Below are 13,027 nucleotides of genomic sequence, written 5' to 3' on the forward strand. Positions count from 1 at the left end.
CAATAATTTTAGAATTACTATGAAGCAGGCTGGAAGGAGCTACCCTAAGGAAAGGAAGACCGGTATTGACAGTCTTTAACTCCCCATAATACGGTTTCCATGGTACACGTTATCTTTTTCCCTCCTTGGATTTCTTTCTTTCCTCCCTACCTGGTTATCCGCAATTCATAAACTATCTATACAGTGGATTCTTTTCTAATTTCAGGTTTCCTTTGTTCTGTCTTATTATTGGCTCCAAGAAGAAACAGTGGGTATCACGAAATGCATATGTTTTAGAATCCAAACCCAATGATAAAATAAGATCTAATTTTGAGAATGTGAAGCAAAAGTTTATGCAGAAGAGTGATATGGAAATAGATCTAATGGCTTTTTAACAATTTATTTTCATAAAACATGATTACAATAAGGTATACGTAAGTGAATATTTTTCTGTTCCTTAAAGTTGTCTATCCTTTCTTAAAGAAATTTCTGATGTTATTTCAATTTCATTTCCAAATAAATATGTTTAAAAATCCTAAAAAAAAAAAAGACGAGTTTATGTTGAGAAAAACTGTTAGAACAGAACAAGGTTTCATCCACTCATGATCCCCTTTCTCTTCTTTCCTTGCCATCTCTACCCTCAAATTGCCTAAACTTTAAACAAACTGCCAAATATCATCACCAAGTTCACCAACTTCCAGAACAACGAGTGGTTCAAAACAGTAGTGGTGAAGAAGCTGAAGACTTCAAGGCCCAGCTCTGGAACCTGAAGCCATGAGGCTCAGAGAGCACAGTTCTACCCACAGGACATGTTTTCTGTCCCAACACAGAGCACGGCTTCCCAATCCACATGGGAAACCCAGTGTGATCCAGATGGGTTACCAGTAATGTGGTGTACGAACTCCTTAACCAGACTTTCCTGGAGCTCAAAGCTATTTTGAAGTAGTTCAGGAAATAGATGTGGTTTTAGTGAGAAATTATATAATTCAAAATTCTGTGGCTAAAAAGTCAGCAAAAGTTCTGTGGAAGAGGAGAGAGGCAGATTTGCCCATGTTTCAGCTCAGTGCTTAATTTATAACTCATAAAGCAGGTGGATCATTTCTGAGGACAAAAAGCCATTCCTAAAGTTGGCCCCAAATAGGCACCTTTTAAAATTGGGTTCCCTATTTTCCTGCAGTCTATGATGCTCATTTAAGAAATGTAAACACAAAACACAAAAGTATTGTGTAATCTACAAGGAAGGTCATAGAGCCTCTTTCACTGAATATTTTAGACCACAGATCAGCAAACTTTCTCTGTAAAGGGCCAAATGGGAAATATTTTAGGCTTGGTGGGCCACGTATAGTCTTCATCATTCATTTCACATATTCTTCTTTGTTTTTTGGTTTTGGCAATTTTTTTTTACCACTTTTCAAAATTATAAAACCATTCTTAGCTCCAATGTACAAAAACAGGCCCCTAGGCATATCTGGCCAGTGGACTGTAGTTTGCTAACCCCTAGTCTAAAAGAACAGGTAGATGGACTGTTTTTCTGGATACTACTCATTGGGGAGTAAAATAAACACCCAACTTACCCTCTTTGCCAGCTCTATAATTGGATGGAATTGAGAAAGACAAATCTGCAAAATTTTCAGAGTTTTAATCATTAAATCATAAGTGGTCATTTCAATACCTGACAAAACAACAATTATGTCTTAGTAAAAACACAAAGTCTTTGCAATATGGTCTCCTCTACTCCAAACTTACCTTGGAAGCTAGAACAAATTCTTTACCTCTTACCTCACTGACAAAAAAAATCAAACATTTGCATTAAATGATCTCTAAAGAAGTATCCAGCCTTGGTTCTCTGAGATACTGTGAATACCCCTAGAACTCCAGAAGGCTGTTTAAGGAAATACCCCAAAATGATCTTCATTATATTATGAAAAACTCAATGGGATAATTGTCACCCTACCTAAAGGTTTCCAGAACAGCAAATTGTCCTCATTTTGCCTTGACTAAATTTCCCATTACACAATAAGGCATTCCACCAGCTTTGGCTAAATGTATAGTCATGAAAAACAGAGACGATGGATTCATGAGAATCATCTTCAGAAATAAAAGATGTGGGCTTTACAGCCGTCGGCATCTTAGGAAGGAATCAGAAACTATAGCCCAGAAATCAAAATCATGAGAATTTTCTATGATTCCAGTACCTTTTTGACTCTACCATATTTTTTATGTTTTGTGATCCCCAAAATATATGAGCAGTGAAGTCAATTAAAACACATCTTTCTGATTCCTGATTTTGTAACATTATGAGTCCTCAGAGAAACAACAGATTCGGCTAAGCCAATATGAATTATGTAGATGGATGTCCTCTATATGTTACTTGCACACTGCACAGTAATGCTTTGTGAGTAGCATCATTTTCTTCAAGTTGAAAAAATGTTTACTTTCTGTTTCTCTCCAATCAGTAAAACAGTCAATGGTAAATGCATATCACTTTTATTGATTTACCAGACATACATTGAGAATTGAATCCAACTGCCTGGGACTCACGTTAAGTAGGATTAATAAGATGTTTCCCATCCTGCACAGTCGGAAACACTTGGTCCCACTCAAATGTCTCTACTCACTCAGGCTCCCTGAAGATGAATGAGCTTTACGCCACAAAAAGGAAACAGGTCATTTATCTGACATCACATTATTTACTGACATTAAAAATGATAATATCCATCAACAAGCAACCAAACCCCAAGTGGGTCACACTGAGAACAAAGCTGCAACTGTCTTTGATACAGTTATAAGGAGATGCTGACTGAGCTGCCATTTATGTTCTAATAATGTTACTGTTGTCATCAGAAGCTCACATTTTAACAATATTCACATAATTTCCCATGTGTTTATTTGGGACCAGGGATCTGTATTTTGTTCTTTTCTGAACTTTTTATAACAGCAGAACTATGAACATGATTTAGTTGGGGGGTATATTTTTCATTTTTAAAACATATATCTTTCCCTTTTATTCTCTTATTTTTTTCACATCAGGCAAGTAATATGCCAACATTTTAACAAGGTTTGAGGGAAGCACATCTCAGACATCAGCATGAAACCCCAATCATCATACTTACGAATCACAAAAGGATCTCATTCTCTTATTAAAAAAATATAATACCTTTATCTATAATCCTAGTAACAACCCAACAAGGCAGGTATTATTATCTGCATTTTCTATATAAATCACCTGAGGGTCAAAGAAACTTGTTAAATAAATTGCCTAAATTCATAGTAAATGGTATATTCAGAATTGGAACCCCCTGGTTTTCCCAACAGTATCTTGCCCCTTTTCTCTCTCTCCTTGTTATCTCCCTCCTTCCTTCCCTCTTTCCACCTACCAACGTACCTGTCTACCTTCCAGACAAAACTTTGTTCTTACAAAATGCAGTTTCTTGAAACCACCTTCCTATAAGGATTTAATTCTATTCCAAAGGAAACACCACAGAACCCTGTACCTTAACAAAGCCTGAGGATACACAAATATCACTTGCAGGATTGACTAACATCTGGGGTTATTAGTTTGAACTCAAGAAAAACCACACGTAATTGGCAGGGATGACCTGTCAGCTGTGGTTATTCAGAAGTCAAGTCAAAATTACAGTGAACAAAGACTGTAAATTTGGTTACTGATGAATATTTTTTTATGTCCTAAAAAAGTTAACTCTATGAAACTTGAGCTCAACCACTATTTAAAAACAGAGTGTGCTGCATCTGATTTTCTTCCTGCTGCATCTGATTTTCTTCCCACTGTAGTCACTGAGTAGCATCAGCAACAACAATGGCTCTTCTTTCAGTTAAACGTTCTAAGGCCTCACCTCTAGTCCTAGCTCATTCCTCTTCATCCTCCTCTGTCCTGTTAAAAGACAGGGCAGGAAGGCGAGCTGGATGCTTACAGACCCTTGGCCTCATCTGTGAGCCCCTTCTGTTCATCTCCAGCTGTTTTGTGCACTGTAGTTTGACTATTTTGAACTGTGTCTTTCTTACACAGAACAGCCTGGTAGAAAAAGAAAATATGCCATATGGGAATTTATTTTTCCAAGATGACTCCAAATAATTGATTTCACAAGTTTTGTTTGTTTGTTTGTTCCCCAGAACTGTCCAAACTGATGACAGTGCAGACATTTCTGATGTGAAGAAGGAAGACTGGCTCCAGCACACGACCAGCATTCTCATTTCCGACTAGCAAATGGATCTTGGCTCCCTGGCTACATTCTGATCAGGATGAATTACATGTATAATTCAAAATCAAGAAAACTGCTCAAGTACAACCGTGTGAGGCTCCTGCCAAAGTTGAAAATCATTAGGAACCATGATTTTGGCTGAGCGCACAGCTCTGTTTTGAACTCTTTTATTTCTGTGTTATTGCTCATTCACTTAAAGAGAAATACATGAGTCAGAGACAAGATCTTTTTCCCTTTTCATGTTTCTCCAATTTATCTTCCTTGGCATAATAAATTTCTCAAGCCAAAGAGTTGAGAGTGTTGTCTTGTTTCCCTCTGTTTTTTTCCATTATCTCAGTTATCTCTCGTTTATTTTTTAGTCTTTTCTCTTATCACAACAGTTTCTCGGGACATCATAAAGTTGGAATGAGCAACCTCCCACCCTTTGTGTTTGCTTATGAGTGTCTCAGGCCCCACACTCTCAATCACAGGGCTTTGTTGCTTTGGCATGTTTGGAAAGAAAAGGAAATCTTAGCTATACCTCGACTAGAAATGATGGCTCAACTGGGGACTACTTTTTATATATAAAAATTCTTCTTTGTAGGAAACTTTCTCTAGTAGGAAAATAATCTTAAGCAAAACCTGCTTATGTTTCCTTGCTTACTAATCTGAACAATGGAGGGAGTCCAGCTAAGCATGGTCTCAGTGTGATGTATTATAAAAAGCACTGGATAAAGGATATTGGTTCTAAAACTTTATTTTTTTAAAGCCAATTTTTAAAATTATTTTTTGGGGGAGGCATTTCTAAAAATTTATATTCCTAAGTATAAAAACTATAGTATAATGAGCCTTCATGTATCTATAAATCAACACATAGCTAATTTATCTACCCACATCCATTCCCTCTTCTCCCAAACAGATTTTTTTTTAGCTAATCCTAGACATGATATAATTTCTTCTATACATAGTACGAGGTATTGCTAAGAGATAAGGACTTCTTTATTTTATAAATATAACCACCATAATTATCACTCCTAAAGAACTCGCAATGCCTGATATCCAACATTCGGTGTTCAAATTTCCCCGATCATCTCATAAAGCCTCTTTTCACTTTATTAAGAACTTTTTACTCTTAATTATAAAATATTTAAAACTCAGAAAGTACACAAGATAAAATGATGCCCATGAGCCTACCCTCCTAACATTTTTCCAATATTTGCTTCAGATTTCTCTCTCTTTTAAAAATATTTTATTTATTTATTTATAGAGCAGTTTTACATTCAAAAGGAAAATCAAGAGGAAGGTACAGAGATTTCCCATATACTCCTGCCTCCACAAATGTATAACCTCCCCCATTATCAACATCACCCCCCAAAGTGGTACATTTGTTACAACTGATAAACCTACACTGACACATCATTATCACCCAAAGTCCATAGTTTACATTAGAGTCCACTTTTGGTGTTGTACATTCTATGAGTTTGAACAAATGTATGACATGTATCAATCATTATAGTGTCATACAGAATAGTTACATGCTCTAAAAATCCTCTGCTCTCTGCCTCTTCATCCTTTCCTCCTCTCTACTCCCTGGCATATTTGTTTGGTTTAAAATAGGGCCCAAATACTGTCCATATACCAAAACCAATTCTTGATGTGAGTTTCCTTATTTGAAAACAAGCATGTTAGATGGTTCTTTTAGTATAATCACTTTAAAGTATATTTTTCCTTGTGTTTATGTGTTGAATCACATTTATTAATTTGTGTATGTTGAATCATGCTTTCATCCCTGGGATGAACCCCACTTGATCATAGTGAATTATCTTTTTGATGTGCCATTGAATTTGGTTTGCTGGTATCTTGAGAAGGATTTTTGCACTGATCTTCATAAGGGATATTTATCTGTAGTTTTCTTTTTGTTGTTGTGGTTGTGCCCTTTCCTGGCTTTGGTAATCATATGATCATCTCAATAGATGTAGAAAAAGCATTCAATAAAATCCAGCATCCTTTCATGATAAAAATTCTCAAAAAAAACTAGACATAGAAGGAACATACCTCAAAATTATAAAAGCCATACATGACAAACCCACAGCCAACATCATACTGAATGGGGAAAAGTAGAAAGCATTCACCCTAGGAGCTGGAACAAGACCAGGGTGCCCACAGTCACCACGTCTATTCAACGTAGTAATGGAAATCCTAGCCAGAGCAATCAGGAAAGAGAAAGAAATAAAGGACATCCAAATTGGGAAAGAGGAGGTCAAACTATCTCTGTTTGCCAATGATATGATACTGTATCTAGAAAATCCTAAAAGACTCCTAGAATAGATAAATAAATTCAGCAAAGTCTCAGGTTACAAAATCAATGTACACAAATCAGTAGCATTTCTATATACTAATAACAGTCAAGCTGACAGTCAAATCAAGGACTCAATACCATTTACAATAACTCCAAAGAAAATAAAATACTTAGGAATAAATTTAACCATGGAAGTGAAAGATCTCTACAAGGAAAACTACAAAACCTGATGAAAGAAATTGTAGATGACACAAACAAATGGAAAAACATCCAATGAACATGGACTGGTAGAATCAACATAGTTAAAATATCCATTCTGCCCAAAGTGATTTACAGATTCAATGTAATCCCGAACAAAATACCAACATCTTATTTCACAGATCTAGAAAAAAATCCTAAACTTCATTTGGAACCAAAAAAAGAGCCTGAATAGCCAATGCAATCTTAAGCAAGAATAAATCTGGAGGTATCACATTATCTGACTTCAAATTATATAATTAATACAAGGCTATAGTAACCAAAATAGCATGGTACTGGTATAAAAATAGAGATATAGACCAATGGAACAGAATAGGGAACCCAGAGAAAAAAACATATATCTATGACCAACTGATCTTTGACAAAGCAGACAAAAACATACACTGGGGGAAAGGATGCCCTATTCAATAAATGGTGGTGGGAAAACTCGATAGCCACATGCAGAAGAATGAAACAGGACCCATATCTCTCACCATGCACAAAAACTAATTCAAGATGGATAAAAGACTTAAATGTAAGGCATGAAACCATAAAAATCCTAGAAGAAAATGTAGGAAAAGAATATATGATGAAGACCCCAAAGGCAAATGCAGCAGCAACAAAAATAGATAAATGAAACTCAATTAAGTTAAAAAGCTTCTGCATAGCAAAGGAAATAATCAACAGAGTAAACAGGCAACCTACAGAATGGGAGAAAATATTCACAAACTATACATCTGATAAAGTGCTAATTCCCAAAACCTACAGAGAACTCAAACAGCAAGAAAAAAAACAAAACAACCCCATCAAAAAGTGGGCAAAAGATGTGACCAGAATTTTTTCAAAAGAAGATAGACAAATGGCAAAAAAATATATAAAAATGCTAAATATCACTAATCATCAGGAAAACATAAATTAAAACCCCAATGATACCACCTTACCCCTGTCAGAGTGGCCATTATTAAAAAGTCAATTAACAACAGATCCTGGCATGGATGCAGAGAAAAAGGTACGCTTATACACTGTTAGTGGTGGGACTGCAGACTAGTACAACCTCTATGGAAAACAGTATGGAGATTCCTCAAAGAGCTAAAAGTAGACCTACCATTCAGTTCAGCAATTCCACTTCTGGTATCTACCCAAAGGAAAAGAAATCTTTTTATCAAAAAGACACCTGCACTTGAATGTTTATCACAGCACAATTCACAATTACAAAGATGTAGAATCAACCTAAGTGCCCATCAATGCATGAGTGAATAAAGAAACATACACACACACACACAAATATACACACCATGGAATGCTACTCAGCCATAAAAAGGAATGAAATAATGTCTTTCACAGCAACTTGGATAGAACTGGAGACCATTATCCTAAATGAAGTATCTCAGGAATGGAATAGAAGATACCACATGTTCTCAATAATAAGTGGGAACTAAATGATGGGTACACATGGGCACAAAAATATGTTAAGGACATTGGAAACTAAGAAGGGGGGAGGTTGGGAAGAGGGTAAGGGATAAAAAGTTACCTATAAGGTACAATGAATACTGTCCTGGTGGCAGGCACACTGAAAGGCCTGACCTCAGCATTATATAGTATATCCATATAACAAAAACATTTGTACCCCCGTAATACTTTTAAATAATAAAAAATAAAGTATATTTTTCCAAGTTAAAAAATAAAATATACAAAATAATTTTTAAAATTTACAACATGCATCTTTATCCAGAAATAAGATTATTGTTTTGATGATAAATGGTATTTTTTGTATACATATTCTTCTATTTACCATATAACTTCTTTTGAGTTATATTTCTTTTGATCCATTTTAACCTTTGTCTAGAATTCTATCTCATGAATAGACTGCATTTCTCCTATCTAATTTCCTACTAATGAACATTTATTTTGCCTCCAATTTTCCACTATTACAAAATAATATTACAATGGACATCTCTATAAATGTTACCTTTTGAATATATGTAAACTTCTTTAAGACATATAACTATGTATGAGAATTGATGGCTTATTGAGAATAACATTTTAAACTCTATTGCTAAACGGATTGTCCCAGTTTTGTACGCCTACCAGCAATAAGTAAGAAGTTAAACAATGATCTCCAAGGTGTCTCACAGTTCTGATAGTCAATGAGTTAATCACTGAATTAATTTTTTAAAAAATGGTTGCATCTTTAGTAGTGTTAATGGTAGTGATGTAAGTTACTGATTTTTACATTTCTATTAATATTTATTATTTGTTAGTGGCATTGTCTTTTAAAAAAAATTCCATATCAGTTTTCATTATGCAAGACTCTGAGCTTTGTACTCAAGCTAAATCACAAAGGCCATGTATTCTCCTAGCCTTAATATTGGGGAAGTAGAACAAGTGCCTAAAAATATAAATATTAACTCAAGGTGGCTGACAGCAAACTATCAGTAGAGTCTAGACCTGCCATTAGTATGTAGGAAGAGAGAGGTCTCTGGGGCCTAGGGTAGAAGGCTTTATACAAGAAAGCAACAATGAAGGTTTCCAGGAAGAAGGAGGAAAAGAAGGCAGGAAAAGACAAAGAAATGAAAGATAGGTTAGGTGGTTTGTCCAAAGTGCAGCGTGTAGATCAAAGTCCCTAGGACATAAGATTCATATGGAAGAATGGTAAGCGATGAAGCCAAAGGTAGTCTATGAGAGTTCTGAATGTCCCACTAAGGAAAAGTTCTCTGACCAGTCCAACATTTGGTTATGCTGTTTTGGTCAACATGGGAACACATATACAACAGTGGACTCATAAGAGTCTAATATTATATTTTTACTGTACCTTTTCTATGTTTAGAAATATAAATACTTGCCATTGTGTTACAGTTGCTTACTGTATTCAGTACAATAACATGCTATGCAGGTTTATAGCACAGGAGGAATAGGCTATACCATACAACCTAGGTATGTAGCATGTTATACCATCTAGGTTTGTCTAAGTACATGTCATGATGTTCACACAATGAAGAAATCACCTAATGACACATTTTTTAGAACATACCCCTATTGTTAAGTGACTCATTCCTGTACATATTTATATATATTAACGTGTGTGTTTTATGTACACATACACACACAAGTACATTTTTTTAACCACAAATGCTACAAAGGGAGTCACTCGAGGCTCAGTCTGTCCAGTCTTGGAGGTTCACGTTAAAGCTTCATGTGAGGTCCTTTAAAGCTGTGCCAGTCTTCAATTTGAAATTCACTATTGCACGAATTCATTTGCTTCTTTCCACTATCACCTTTTGGAAAATGAGATCCAAAAGCTTATTTCCTGATGTGGAAATTGAGCCATCTTTTCATTGGTGCTAAATTTACCTTGATCCAGTTTCAAACAAGAGTCCCCAACTCAGTATTTAGGGTTTAGTGATTAAGTCCCCTTTCAACTTAGGATTTAGCAGATCTTGATCATGACACCTTAGTCTTCTTTCCAGACCAACGATTCCCAGTTATCTCAGTCCAATACAAACGTTATTACCTGAGCACCATCTGTGCATCCAGCTCTCCTCTAGGCACCAAGCACCTAGAGGTGAATATATTATATTCCCTGCCCCCGAGGAGTACCTACTCAGCAGGGAAAGTAGGTCAGTGGGATATGTGAAATGGCAAAAGACAACAGGGAACAGAAATTGTACCTTGGAAGGAATCTGATCTTACCTGTTCTCCTACAAATATTCCATCATTCCAGTAGCTATTTGTTGCCCAGTGTAAGCCTAATGCTGTGTCACCCGAAGCTATTATGAGCCTTAAGTCCCTAGCTGACATTCCACGGCATGTCAATGCTATTGTGAAGAATCTAAACTAATTTTCCATAACCTTCCTCTAATACCACAAATCAACGATGCAGCTCAGGGACCTCTGGGACTGGAGTTGGTCTCTGAATGTTGATTAAGCCCACATGTTGTCAACAACTCTTCCCCCGATGGCCATAAGAAAGGCAGCCTGCAGAGCAGATCAGACCCCTTAAGGAGGAAGGGTCAAAAGTCAGAGGTTCCGAGTCCACCCTCTTGTTCCTGCCTATCTTTTATGACACTGTTTGGAAAGGACAATAGCAAAAGGATTGAAATCTCCCTCAAGATCTTCAGCTGGGTCTGATTTATGAAGGAAACAGTCTGTTTTGTCCATAGAAGTGCTCATCTATGAGTTCCAATCACCCATGAGCTTGCTGCAAGCTCCCAGAGACCAAAAGATGCCCTCCAGGGTTTCTGAGCCCTTGGAGAGGGCTGGTGGCTGTGCTTCCTGGGAGAAGCAGCTCAGATGGTAAGCTAATGGGCCCCATTAACCTAAGCACAGTAACACTGACACTTTCAATTAGCCAGAGGCTGCCAGCATTAGCCATTTACATTGCATAAATCCTCTTTTCCTGACTGTGCTTGAGTTACTTTCTTCCAACACAGATGGAGAAAGTGGTTTTTTCTCTCTCTTAAAGGAAGTCTTCCTAGATGAACCACATCCAACATTAACCACTCCTTTGTTTTAAGAACACAGTTCTATATAAGACTTGGCTTATGATTATCCTTGAGTTGCTATAATTGAACAATTTAGCTACCTTATAAGGTATTGGAGAGCAGAGACATTTCCTATTTCTAGTTGATTCCAGGAATCCATAATCAATGACTTTGTTTATACCTGAGGGCTGATAAATACTTGCAAAATGTAATAGGATAGACTAGGTCAAATCCCAAAATCTGATCATCCTAACATAGCAAACCTTTAATAGCTTAAACAATATCATCTGTGGGTCTGATTGACTCTCCAGGGCAGCTGTTTAGTAATCTAGTTACTTTGATGTTGTGACTCCATCACCCAAAAACACAAGGCATGACCTCAATTGAGATGAAAGGTAACTGGAAAGTTGCAAAGAGGCTTTTCATACCTTAGCCCAGAAAGGAAAGGAAAACTAGATACTGGCAAATGCTAGTAGTGTCTAGCATCTATATATTCCCTCTACAATAAAGCTTTCAGGTAAGTGGCATTCTGCCTTTAGGCAGAATAAGCAACTGATGATCCGCCTCTCAGGCTGCAGAAGCACCTCCTCTGATGAAAGTTAGTGAGAGGTTTCAGACACGTCCATTCTATCCTAGGTTTTGGGCTACTGTTGGCAAACTAAGGGAGTGCCACAGGGATATATCCCTCACAGATGAGTTCATGAATCTCTGGAATACTAGATCTTTCCTTTAAGATCATCAAAGGCTTAGACCTGGTGATCTTGATTAAGGATCATTTATTTCCATCTTGTTTTATTTTGATTTAGCTTTTCTCATTTATTTAACAATATATTATTATTCAGCAGAGACTGCTGGTTGTTTCCCAATATCTATTCTCTCGTTCTTCCCTAGTAAAAGAATTGCTAGGTTTTTGATGAGAACATGCACTAGGTGTATTCATGTGACTACGTTTTGGCAAATGAAATGAGAGCAAAAGGGATTTATACAATCTCCAGGCAGTGTCCTTAAAAGGAATGAGCATGCTCTCTCCCTCTTTTTGCATAATTGCTTAATGTAATACACCATGGGGAGGTGAGTCTTCTTTACCACAAAGACTGTAAGTGTGGTACATGAATGAGCTAAAGTGAGTGAGGTCCTTGACACAGTGGAGCCACTGCATAAGTTCTGCCTTGCTTATATCTGGACGATGCAATGAGAGAGAAATGAAGCTCTATCTTGTTGATGTTCAATGTTTATTTTAAAATAATCCAATGTATCAGAAGGTTTCAGCTTCCAGGAACTGTAGTACAGACAAAAGCCTTGATCATAAGGGCAGGTCTCTAAGCCTTCAGAAAGGGCAATGTTGGTATACATTCCTAGGAAATTCTCCAGACGACCTAAGATGATATCTACTCCATATGGCATGTGAGACTTTGGGGCACTGGGTGACCATTCAACCCTATTGCCTACATGTATCATGAAAGAGGACTATTTCCCTCACTACGAGTCATTTTTTTATATTGCTTTTTCTAAAAGACACAGAGGTCTGCTATGACATTGTTTGAGTCACAGGCTTTAATCACCATTCTGAATCTTGTATATATTGATCTTATTTTCCAATTTCATATGGGGACATTCTCTTCTGATACATAGTCTGACATGTTGTCTGACAACAGAACAGAATACCTGGGACCAGGACTGTCAGAGACATGTGTTTACCTTAGCAAAGCTTATCAGTTTATTCCCTGATACATAAGTACTAAACAGGATGTATCCACCAGAAGGAATCAGGACACAGCACCAAACTGAACAAGAGAAAAGAGGCCAAATCCAGTGATTAAGAAAGGCCAGGG

General features: G+C 36.8%; 1 protein-coding gene and 1 non-coding gene across 3 annotated transcripts in view; both read right to left on the reverse strand.

The window, feature by feature from the left end:
* The window catches only part of LRMDA (leucine rich melanocyte differentiation associated), a 1,038,561-nt gene that overhangs the window by 384,205 nt on the left and 641,329 nt on the right, over positions 1-13,027 (reverse strand). The window lies entirely within an intron of this gene.
* On the reverse strand, positions 3,004-3,107 carry LOC123650518. Its single transcript, XR_006739385.1, has one exon. It is a non-coding gene; the product is annotated as a small nucleolar RNA U13 (small nucleolar RNA).

This window comes from Lemur catta, chromosome 14 (genome assembly GCF_020740605.2).
Source record: "Lemur catta isolate mLemCat1 chromosome 14, mLemCat1.pri, whole genome shotgun sequence".
Taxonomy (NCBI): Eukaryota; Metazoa; Chordata; class Mammalia; order Primates; family Lemuridae; genus Lemur; species Lemur catta.